Source organism: Puntigrus tetrazona, chromosome 6 (assembly GCF_018831695.1).
Source record: "Puntigrus tetrazona isolate hp1 chromosome 6, ASM1883169v1, whole genome shotgun sequence".
Taxonomy (NCBI): Eukaryota; Metazoa; Chordata; class Actinopteri; order Cypriniformes; family Cyprinidae; genus Puntigrus; species Puntigrus tetrazona.
The window spans coordinates 7,530,110-7,543,021 of NC_056704.1; the positions used below are offsets into that span (position 1 = coordinate 7,530,110).

General features: G+C 37.6%; 1 pseudogene; it reads right to left on the reverse strand.

Moving 5' to 3' along the window:
- Positions 1-12,912, reverse strand: part of LOC122346793 — a 46,233-nt pseudogene that overhangs the window by 4,580 nt on the left and 28,741 nt on the right.

Here is a 12,912-nt window from a genome sequence, read left to right on the forward strand (position 1 = left end):
GATGGTCAGATCTTTTAAATGAGCAGGTTTATAAAGAAAGTGATGTCATTTGGTATGACATAAGGGCAGTGCTGGGGAAAGTTACTTATAAAAGTAATACATTACAATTTTGCATTACTCCCTAAAAATGAACTAATTACGTTACTTAGTTACTTTTTATGGAAAGTAATAAAAAAAAGAAGAGTTATATACTTTTGCATTACTTTTTAAATGAAGGAGGGCTTTGATTGCTTCTTTCATATCTTTGACGTCAAGAAAAAATAATAATAAATAATCTTTTTTTCTTAAGAAGAATTAATGCATGTTGACATTTAGTCTAGAACTACAGTAGCACCATGTTCACAGCACACACAACGCCTCTGTACGTCCGATTTCTTCCAACATGGGGACAGGAGACTTGTCAGTAAATAAATGGGAAAAAAAGTAACTTGACGTTACTTTTTTTGAAAAATAACTCAGATATTTTTTCAGTAAATTAAAAAGTAATGCGCTACTTTACTAGTTACATGAAAAAACTAACATCATTACGTAACTTGCGTTACTTGTAACACGTTACTCCCAACACTGCATGAGGGTGAGTAAACAATGATGGAATTGAAATGTTTTGAGAGGAACCAAAGAGGATAAATCACACACTTTCCTCCTCCTCCTCATCGGTACGGCTGAGTGTGTCTTGGGAAGGCTGGCGTGAGGGTTGGCTCTCCTGCTCCCAGACAGTTCCTGTACCGGTGTTGGGCGGGACATGGTGGCTAGACTCAACCTGTATGCAGAGGTGGACGTGCCAACAGTACTGATGGAAGTCTTTCCTTGGTAAGCTGAAAAACAGGGAGAAATAAAGTCAAATTCATTTTCGAGGAACGTCTGTTCACTCAGTGGCCATTTGCAATACATCTGAGGAGCTCATACAAGATCAACTCCTATCTAAATAAATATCTAGAAATACGAATCCTGAAATCTAAAAACTGCTTGTTGAACTCACAATTAAATGACACATCTCAAATCAGCAACAACATCTGAAATTAACTGCTCCATGAATGAATGATGTTTCTCGTGATCAAATAGTATTAAAAGTGTTTTTTTTCAGACTAGACCAAATGCGCATGTGTAGCTGTAACATGCTGTGAATGCATTAGCTGCTCTAGCCTCAGGTTTCTATAGGAAACTGAATTTCAGTGATGCAACGACTTTCATTTAGAATGAACTTTCTTTCTATGACTATAGTATTTGATAAAGTCTCTACTAATGAGCTAAAGAGACATGCAAAATGCGCTCTGTTGGCAAGATTCAGGAAAGGTTGCAACTGCATTAACCAATCGTTAAGGATGACTTGGGACTAACAATGTGTGACCAGATTTACTGGGAGATAGACAGTTCTCACCGGAGCCGCTGTGCACCGCCTCTTTCAGAATCTTGAGCTCGTTGCTGAACTCCAGCAAACAGAGAGCTTTACAGAGGACCGTGGGATGAAACGACGCTCTAGTTGCTCTGCAATATGGTGACGGGCCGTGATCTCCTCCTGAGACTCAGCTGGTTGGGTCAAAAGCTGAAAGTAAAGACATGAAGACCTGTTCATGAATTTCAACCTCACAGAGCTGGTAGAAAAGGACCATAGACAGAAACATATCAGCGACTGACAATATTCTGAATTGTTTTAATTATAAGCAACATTATGACAGTTCATGGTGTGATCTGATACTGGTCAAGAGACTCACTTGATACACTACAATATTCCATAGTGATGTTTTTCCAGTTGTCAGATTCTATTTAATTTAAAATAATTAAATAAGTAGCATTTAATGCAGCAAGAAATAGGTAGCAATTAGTGCAGCAACAGTACATGTGTTATTTACTGCCGCCCTTTGAAGCCACCCTTCAAGCTGTCAACATTGGTTATTAAAAAAACGAATCGGTCAACCATTAATAGAGAATTCAAAAAGGAAGTACATATCCTCAAAATCTGCCCACCTTGCATTGTATGAAAGGGCGCAACAGAATGAAGATTGGAATTCTTGTGCGCACTATGAAGTCAATAAAATCCCAGAAAGCCAGACCGCTAACTTTACGCAGGGCCATTTCTTTGACCTGCAGACTCAACTTGTACCACTGATTACCCAACTGTCGCTCAAAGCAGACTAAGACCACCTTCAGAGCTAGAAGGAGCAGATAAAAAAATTATATATATAAAAGGTAAAGACATTTTATACATATTATACTTATGTAAAAAGTCTTATGTCACACTACTGAATCATCTCCGGGCTCTAGTACCAAGATAAGCTGCTTGGCTGGTGGATTCAGCCAGTCCCTCTCACGCAGGTCTTTCCCAGTGTCCCCCGGGGTGGAGCAGTGGGCAGGGGATGCATCCAGAACAAAGTTCTTACTACGGGAAGTGCTGATAATGCGTGGAGGTAGCAGGATGTTAATGACTGTCTGCAGAAGTAGAAATACCTCTGGTTGCTCCAGATGAGGACTATCTGTAATGTAAAAATATAACCCATTGTAAATGACACCCAGTGGCATTACGACTTTGAGGTTTTGTTTGTTCTCTAAGGCAGACCTTTACTCCCTGAGCCCACAGTCAATACAAATGGAATCAAGAGGTTAAGCAGCATCCCCTCTCGTCTCTCCTGATTGGTGAAGGGGGAGATCACGTGACTGAGTGGGAAGTCATCCTTTAATGCCTAGAATTGGAGAAAGACATTAAACATATGGCCAAAAATATATCAATGAACTGAAATGAATATTAGAAATAGAGTGGGGGAAAACCTGAATGCCTGTTAGCATTTTAGCATTTCCGGATCCAACATACCAAAGTCAATGGGTCTTTCTGAATGGTTAAATGTCCTTAAATGAGATCCGTGGTTCACTGTTTTATGACATAAAACAGACCAGCTACACCCCATTTGTGATTAGTTTTAAAGACGGTTGCTAACAAGCTGCTAAAGACGCTGTCAGAGACATTAAACGTTATCACGCCGAACAGTTTATTAATTTACAGTATTTTACAATTTTAGTGTACTTTATAGTACAATTAATTGTAGAATCTCCAGTTAATAGTTTCTACATTTTATATTGTTATTCAACAATGTTTTTCTTTTTTTTTTTTTTACCCCAAACTGCCACACAAGTGTACCTACCCTAACAAAACGACAGCTGAAATGTAGTACTTTATTCACTAATATAAATTTAATCTTCCAATATCAAAAAACTTGCTCTCTCTGCTGTTATTTAATAGACTAAATGCACAAAAAATGTATTGAATAGTACATAGAGAATCATTTTTAATTAAAATATTCTTATTCAAGGATTTATTGACTTTTAATGTACCTTAGTTCGAGATGATACAGAAATACATGCTTTCATATGTCTTTGCTTCATTTACACACTCTACTATTTATTACATTTCAGTTTTAATTTGGATCTAGCTTTGTATTTATTCCAGTTTACATAAAAAGATCCATGTAGCGTGGATTAAAATTAATATAAAGACCATGCTAACAGCTGATCGGTATAAAGAGTGACGTCATAGTTCCCCCACTCTATAGCTATAGAAAGAAACTGATTATACCTGGATCTGCATGGCAACCAAACGCACAACTGCTGTACTGAAGGGAAGAGGAGGAGACAGGTATGGGCTCAAATGCAACAAGGGAAGTCCATCTGCCACACTAGACGGCCCCACAACCCCCATCACCTAAACACATACACCTTTATTTAAACAAATATACATCACACAAAGGATCTCATCTGCAACAGGTGTTTGGGACTCACCAGGTTGACACAAACGTTGATTAGAGATCTCAGGTGAGGGAGGAAGGAAATGATTGGCTGCCGATTAAGTGTCAAACATATCCCTTCGATCAGACTGCTAGCTGCCTCCCACTCTACCTGCACGCCTGCAAAATAACACACAGACATATTCATCTTACACACTTTCAAAAGTTGGACATCAACAAGGCATCATAAAATAGGTTTTCTGTTTATTAAAGAGCACCCAAAGTGGAATTTTCCAGAAAGAAAAATGCATTTTAATACATTATATGTCAAATGTTTTAAATCATTTAGACTGATGATTTTGAATTTTATTTAATTAAAAAGCAGTAAAAGGAACAATATTATTAATTACTTTTACAGCAAAGACTTTTCTTTTGTTTGCCGGAAAATTGTAAAGCACAATTTTGCATGCCCAATAACATTTTAGTTCCCAATCACACTAAATTTGTGCATGTGCTTCTTCTTCTAGAAATGTTACCCTACTGACTCGTAATGAATCCTTTTTGCCGCTGGACAAAAACAATCTTGATACTGAAGGATAAAGCCTACATTAAATAGTACTTTAGGTAAAATACTTTAAGTTGTACGATTCTGATAAATGACATATTACTGTCTAATTTGTTTAAAAGTAGTTTGCAAAAAGTGCATTGTAGACAATATCTCACTAACATAAGCAAGCTTACAAAAGCAAAATATATATTTGTTGCTTTACAACATTTAGTCAACTTTACTTTGAAATCATAATGAGACAATGGAAAACTACTGGTGGAATGCTGCCACACAGATAATATTTTTTTCCACCCAATTAATAAGGAGATTTTTTCTTATTAAAACAACATATTTTCTTATTAAAATTAACTTGTTAAAATTACATATTTTCTCCTAAAAACATAATAACAACACATTATGTCATAAAAACTGTATGTTTTTCATTATAATAGATGTATGCTACATTATGTGAGTGAGCTGAGCAATTGTCCACGCAGCTGTCACCACAGTCTGACATAAACAAGGCTGCTAAGGTTTATTGAAATACACTGTTTTAAATGTATTTTAATCATTTTAATTGTAGCGGCACGTTTAATCTTGAATCTGTCTACAATATAGTGTGATCCAATAACGGCACTCAGCGCCATGACTCTGATCAGATCAAAACAGATATTTTTGAATAATACCAGAGAAAAGAAATGTAAATGTATGCTTTATTTTTTAGACTTCCACAACAACAAGGAAACGTTTCAAATTGCTTTTGTAAAATATCAGAGTTCACTTTCTGGTGCTCCTAGTTATGTCTAAAGGTCTCACATAAAATAATAAACTTGAAAAATGTGTTCATTTCAATTGCAGAGCCTAAATAAAACAAGATGTACAGTTAAAACAAATATTAAAGCATAAGGTTAAGCCTACCAAAAATGCTTGATTTGCGGTTTTCAAACATAACTAAATAAATAAATAATAATAATAATAATTATTATTATTAGAACATTTCTTAATTTCTTTTGTTCATATTGCGATTTGTTTTTAAATCAAACTTCATTCAAATAAAGAAATATTCCAAGTCCAGTGTTCTGATCTGATCATTACTCTGAGTGCAGTTATAGGATCACACTATATTGTAGACAGATTAGAGATTAAACGTGCGCTACAATTACAATCATTAAAATACGTTTAAAACAGTGTATTTCAATAAACTTCAGCAGCGTGCAGATCCTTGTTTATGTTCAGACTAGTCTGACAGCAGAAAATATGTCATTTTAACATAAGAAAAGATGTTTTAACATGAAAAGATCTCAATATTATGACACAATGGAGTGGACAGAATTTTCTATGTGGCAGCATTGTGTCACTGCAGAAAATAAAGCACAACACCAAAGCACAAAAGCGGCAGCTGGCCATCACATCTCAGAGCTCCAGCAATATAGACAGAAACACAGATGTTGGAGGGCTAGACATACCTGGTGCACAGAACCTGAGGGTGAACGCACCTGAGTGTGGGCATCTTATGAATCTTGTTAAACATGCGGTCCAGCCTCTTCAGAATGAGGATGAGGGCGGGACGAATGGCCTCTGCTGACCAATCGGTGATGGGTAACATTTCCGTGATGTAACGGCGCAGTCCTCTGCTTTCCATGGTCTGCGTGTCGTACGGGGCCAATTTGAGAAGGGAGTGGGCGATTTCTGCCAATCTGTAAGACATGTAGGAAATGTATGCTATGACTTAGTTGCTCTATTGTGCAACTAGATGTTCAAACTTCTTTGAGTAGCTTTTGTTTCACCTCATATGAGACTTGATATCCAGCAGCTCTAGAGCGGTGACTCTGGGTTCTCCTGCCACGTTTTGTAGGATTTTGAGACGAGGACCACAGTGCTTGTAGAACTCTGTGCAGATGTTAAGCAGAGACTCGCGGGGGCGACGGAACTCTTCACGGGCATTACGCTCATCCAGTTCCTCCTCAGTATACCCCTGACCCTCCTCCAGAAGGTGTAGGTTATCCCTGCAGAGAGCCAAATCAGAGCACGTTGTACTGTTATTTGCAAATCATATCAATATGCAAACCAAATGTGTTCATTTTCTGTTAAATTGTTTTGCTACAGTAACAATATATAGTAGGTGTCAGTATAATGCCAAGTGACCAAGCTGGGATGAAGAGTATATGATGGGTTAAATGATCAAGACATAAAATACTCCATTAAATTGACCCAAATGTGTGCATTTAAAAAGAATATGTTCAATTCTTGAAATGCTGCTGCTAAATGTATTGTGAAAATATCTGTAAAACATATGACCTATTATCTATATTATCTATTTTTCTTTTTTTCATAAATTTCCTGCCAGAAAGAACCAGGCAACTCAGAATGTATGTCATACAATAGGCTTTAAAACCTTTAAAAAAAAAAGGTGGGCCAGTTGAGAAGGGAAAGGGACCGTTTCTATACATCAACTATAGAATTTTGTCAAAAGTCACAAAAATAGATACTGATTCAATAAAGCAACAGCATTTTCCACTGCAAACACTGATGCTGACCACAAACATTGTACTGTACTTCATACAAACATTTTGTAGGGTACTGACACTGGAAATGAACACGTTATATTTGCCCTGACCTGGTGTTTGGTCCTCCAGACATGGTGTGGTTGGCTGTAGTTGCTCCCTTGTGGCCTTGATCACATCGACTCATCTGAGGTGCAGTCATAGGTCTATGAATTAAAAATCAAACAAAACAAAATAAATTATACATGACACCGTGAATATCTAGGATTCTAGGACAGAATGTAATTACAGTACAGGCTGTGTTCTAGGACTGACCGTGTCAATGCCTCAACGCTGTAGAGCAGAGCCTGCAAAGAAGTGGCCAGAGCAGCTATAGCAGCGATCTCATCCTCGCCGCAGAGCGCTTGAGACTCCAGAGTCTGTGTGTTACCCTTCATCTTCTGCAGGTAACACGGAACTAAAGCCTCAAGAACCATCAGCATTTGCAAACTGACGAGAGAAACAGAGATGTTCTACCTTGGAAACTGAACTTTCCCTACTCAAACATAAAGAGTCTATTGTAGTGTGAAATACACTTTATAGCTTTTCACATACAGTCACTTTCTGATTTTGCAAAAACTGGTCATCATGCATCATACATATATATATATATATATATATATATATATATATATATATATATTATGTTTTTAAAGGTTGAAGATGTCAGCGAAATAATCTATACCAGGTACACTAAAAAAAGGAAAAATAAGCATGCAAGCATATCTAATATTGGACAACATATGTCTACTATTAATTACACCAGTATATATTGTCAATTCCTAAAGAATTTGATTGAAAGCTGCAAGGTACAAACCTCAAGTGTAGGATTCTGGGGCATAAGCAACCACTGTGACACAGAGCTTTATAGCTTCAGCTGATTGAAAACGCCAGGTCCTCATTACCATAGCAAAAATCTGAAAAAGAAACCCAAAACAATAGCAAAAGTCTCATCATATAAAACACAAGCATGAGGGTACATCTAAGCTATGCATCCTCCTGTGAGGAATTTTACCCAGAGAGCGGAGAGGTTTCTCGGCCTTCACCAGCTCCAGAGCATCCAAGGAATCTGCAGTCTCTCCCTCCAAAGATACCAGCAGGTCGAAAAGACACTGTGAAGACACTCCTTTTGATAAACCAGTACTAGTGCGAGTCTGTAAGAAAAAAAGGCATGCCGTAAATGCAATGTTTAATAATGCTGTAATAGCACTGTAATAACACCATCTGTGAACCTATGATCATTAAAGCTCAGCGTTCTTACAGTGAACTCCAGCAGTGGGGCCACACTAGCGAAGAGCTGCAATATGAAAGGTTTGCGGTGGAGGATATAGAACTGCCTGCAGCAAAATTCAATCCCTCGACGCAACAGTGGGTTGCTCTCATAATCTGCGTATGTCTTCAGCAGATCACAAAACAGAATAAGCATCATAAAACATGAAGTGATACCGAAGAAAAATGACTCTTATGACTGCGGATAACCTGGAGCATAGTAGGAAGGATCCATTGATAGCCACTGAGGGAGAAGAGGTGGTTGAAGTGTACAGCTGTGTTGATGGCTGTGGCGCTGTATTGCCTGAGGAGGGCGCTATCCTCGGGGTGTAGGAGCAGGGCACCGTTAAACACATTCAGAAATAGCATAATCTCATCACCCCAAGGGTATTCGCTGGGCATGCCCAGAAACATCTCCTCCAGGAGTTTGATCCATAGGACCTTATGTAAAGTGTCCAAACCAAAAAGCTCTTTGCCTGGGAAGGGGGAAAATATATATTGATTTATCAATTGATTATATTATTGATTATATAATACAGGGGTGAAGGGTCATAGATTCTTGCAACTGGCTGTGTTAAATTAATCTAGCAGTTGCCATACTATGGCTGTTTGAATGCTAGTTTAAATGTAATAATGTTTCAAATTTCTATAAAGGTAAATAACTAAATTGTAGTCATTTTATTATTTCTATTATAAACCTGAGTCATCTTAGGGAGACAGTCATAAAGAATGTGTAGAAATAAATTAACTCCAAGCAGCTAAAAGACACTTGTAGTTTTATGGCAGTATTTTACAGGGAAATTTGTTCATTTCATGGTTTGAATCAACTACTTAACAGTTAACACAGTGATATTTATAGAGTTTTAAATTATTCTGTTGTTTAAAATGGAGTTCAATAATTTAAGAGATTCGATAATTAATCTCTTCAGTTTAACGTTGACATGAAATTAAAGAAAGCGGAACTTGAACTGATATCTTCACGTAACATTGTAAAATGGTTGAAATCATCCAACTTTTGATGAACTGACACTGGTTAGACAGTTAGTCAAGACTATTATCCATTTTAAAAGGATCGTCTTACCTAGAGGCTCGTTGAAGAGCGTGAACTCAGCATCAATGGCAGAGCGAGGAAATGACGGAGTCGCAGAAGATCTTCCTGAAGCATGGAGACATGCGATTGTTTGTGCATAGCAGGCATACGCTGGGTAAGTGAGATGATAAACAGAACTCGGCCAATCTCTTCCAACTTTCTTGAAAACACCTGCAAAACATAAAAAACTTGTTTATTTGTACCATATCTTCTTAAATGACCTAAACAGTCATCAAAGTCATCAGTAAGGATTCAACAATGGATCATAATTCTAAAGTCACTTTTTCTACAAAAACACATTATGTGAGCTATCCTAAGGTTGTTCAGTAAAAACACTTTCTCAGTTAATGCTAAAATAAAAAAACTCCTGAAACCTGTTTCTGAATGAGCTCCTGGCCCTTTTCTGGAAGCATATGAACCAGGTTGAGTTGAGGAGACACTGATCTTCTGAAAGGGTAGATGTCTCGCACATAGGTCTGATGTAGAGAGTCATGCCAAGTTTTAGTCAACATATAAACAATCTGGTTTACTTTAAAGGACATCTAAGAGTATCTAACTTTTTTGCAGATCTGTTTAGAAAACCCACCTTGGCATAGTGTATAAGGTTCCAACGCTTATCCATCAAAAATAGTTAGCAGATCGAGCCTCTGGAATATTGAAGAATTCTAAACACTCCTGGCGTGGAAACAAGTAATAAGGAATAGGATGTTATATTGTCAAAATATAGCAAACTAATGATAACATATTTACAGCTATAGCAATGACCTTCAATAGGGCTTCAAACTGGGTGTCTTCATGCACTGGTAATTGGGTGGGAATGTCACACTCGTTCTGTCCATGAACCACCAGGGTTTTGGTTCCTAGGCGCACAATCAGAGAAGCAGTTATAAACATGAAAAAGACACTGGTTAACTTATTATCTGTATGGAGTAATGCTGAAATATGCAACCTGGCATGGAGGCAGTAACTAGAAGCTTGACCTCACACTGTTCTTTCTTCATAGTCTGTTTAAGATCTTTGAAAAAGAGCCCCTCCACATAACCCACAATCTCCCACAGAAAGGTCAAAGTGGCTGATATGGCATCCATGCCCCACTCACAAGGAGTCCTTACAAAGTACATGATCAAGCCCACCTTAGAAAAAAAGACAAAAATAAGAGATTACACATGTCAAGTTTGACATGTAGATCTGCAGAATTAGATCGCTGTATCTCCATCATTTACTTTTAAAAGAATAGTTCTTGATTAATGTGTTTTAAGAAAATTTAAATTATTCATTTTATGACATTTTGTATCAATTTCATTCAATGCAGGGACAGATACGTCCAAGGATTCAAAAAACCATCATTTTGTTTTTAAGAGTAACCTAAGCCTGAAGGGTTTGGATTGACACAAGAATTAATAAATAAATAATTTATTTATTCAATTTAAAGACAATTTGGGGTAGTTTAAAACAAAGTCAAATTAAACCACAAAACCATATAACTTTAAAAATTGTTTCTTTTGAAAAAAAGCTCTTTACACTCAAATAACCTTAGATAAATTCTTTACGACACTAAGAAAACTATTCCTGAAATCCAAAATATATATATTTTTTGTCTCACCAGATAATTGAAAAGAATGTGCGAGGTCTGTGCAGGCAAATCCCCAATGTTAAGAAGCAGTTTTCTCAGCATGTACATCAGCTCATCCTGAGAAAAATAATCAACACATATGTTTCATCATGTAACCGCACATTCATCTTTTCTTCTCTTAAAAGCATGACTTATTTAGTGACCTTACCTGTCTATTACTGACTGTCAGTTTCTCCAAGAAATGTCTAAGAACCAAAGCTGGATCTTCGATCAGGCAATTCCACAAAACCTGCTGTGCAACAGCACATACTGTGGAAACACAAATCAAAGAAACAAATTAGTATGAGGGTCTAAAAGAGAAGTGGGTAAAAAGTTTTTTATTTTTATTTTAATTTTTTATGCCACTCACCTGCAACTCCGTCTTCCCGGACTTCTCCATCTTCCATCAGGTGCACAATGGGCAACACAGCAGCACAGATGCATGGTGGAAAAACAGACTGGGGTGGCTGCAGCATGTGATGTGTTGGTGTGAGTTCTGTTGTGTTCTCATCATCTTGTAAGGTAAAGAAAACCACATTTATAAAACAAATTCATTGACGGTCAAAGTATGTAAGACTTTATAATCTGTCCCTAAAAGTGTTCATGGTGAACAGGTCAGTAAAAACAGCAGTATGTGAACATCATATATTATTTTGACTATATTTTACCTTCAGCACTGACCACTGAGCGCACTGACCACACAGACCCCTGCGGAAGGAGTAGTTTCTGTGGGAGTTACTGGAGGCGCAAGAAGGGCTGGACGGACAGACGACGTGAAGTCAAGTTCACCACATCTTCTACTGACAGAGAAGAGGACACCACAAATCGTACTTTGCACATAGCTCATCTCAATGAACATGTTCTGAAAGCCCATGAGGTGTTTCAGGGTTGATCATTAGGTTAAAGCGAAATCAATATTTCACAATCACATCCTGACGACCTTCACTTAAAGAGGTCACACCATTCATTTCCCCTGAAATCTAATATATATGTTAATATGTGTGTATGTGTTTTTATCTTTTATTAATGACAACTTTCCACCTTCTTTCTGACACAAGCCATTTAAGATTTACATGGAAGTGTTATGCACCAAAAACCTGCCACAAAATATTAATGTCACTAATTAACCAAAATACATGAATTTATACCAACTCTATAATAATAGTACTTAATAGCAAATGTGAGTGGATATGTATTGTATAGCAAATTAAGCTTTTTTTTTCCAGCTTAGTTACAATCAGCGCTCTTTTTGCACCATGTTTTGAATTATGGAAAGTTACGAATGTAGCTGTTTTCATAGTAAAAATTAATTTGGAAAGTTTAAGGAAATTATTGTGACTAGTAGAGCACAGAAATGACACACCTTCCTCTTCCTGCTCAGGCGGGGGCTACATGTGGGCTCACAGCAGGCCTCCTGAGCGATAGGGATGGCGTGATGATGCTTGCCTCACGACCAAGCCTCCTCTTCTCCTCCTCCTGCTGCATGTTCTTCAGGATGTGTTCTGCCCTTTGGTGAGAACGGGATACTGCTCGTGCTGAGAACGATTTCTGAAATGCGTAGCGAGAAGAGGAAAATATCTAATGTAAAATTTGAGCATGATCATTTTGCTTTATGGCAATTAAGTTTTAATGCAGTAGATCCCAAAAACCTACAGACTGATCTTCACTGATTGCATCCGGAACAGTGCCTGCATTAACAGGAACCCATGGAGGGTCAAATATAGGCACACAGGGCATTCCTAGGATTGGTGAGGGCAGCGTGAAGTTTATGCTAGGTGGAGGAATCTATGAAACAACATCCATAGAGGTAAAATTATATCAGTGATATAATGATTGAATACAAATATCAGTTTACAATATGCAGGTATATTGTAAAAATCAACTTCACCCACCTTAAAAATCTGTTGAGCCCCCTCTTCCATTCGAGGCCACACTTGGTACCGGAATCTCCAAACAGTGTAGAATTTCAAAATGGAGTTAATTCTCTGACATGCTTCCTGATGCTGAAACTCGGCCATCATCATTTCGGTTACTCCATCGGGCACCTTCACAGCGCACAGCAGGAACAGGGCAGCTGTGTGTTTGCATGATAATGATTATGAACACAGAGAAACCTTCTGAGAAATAGATGGATGGAA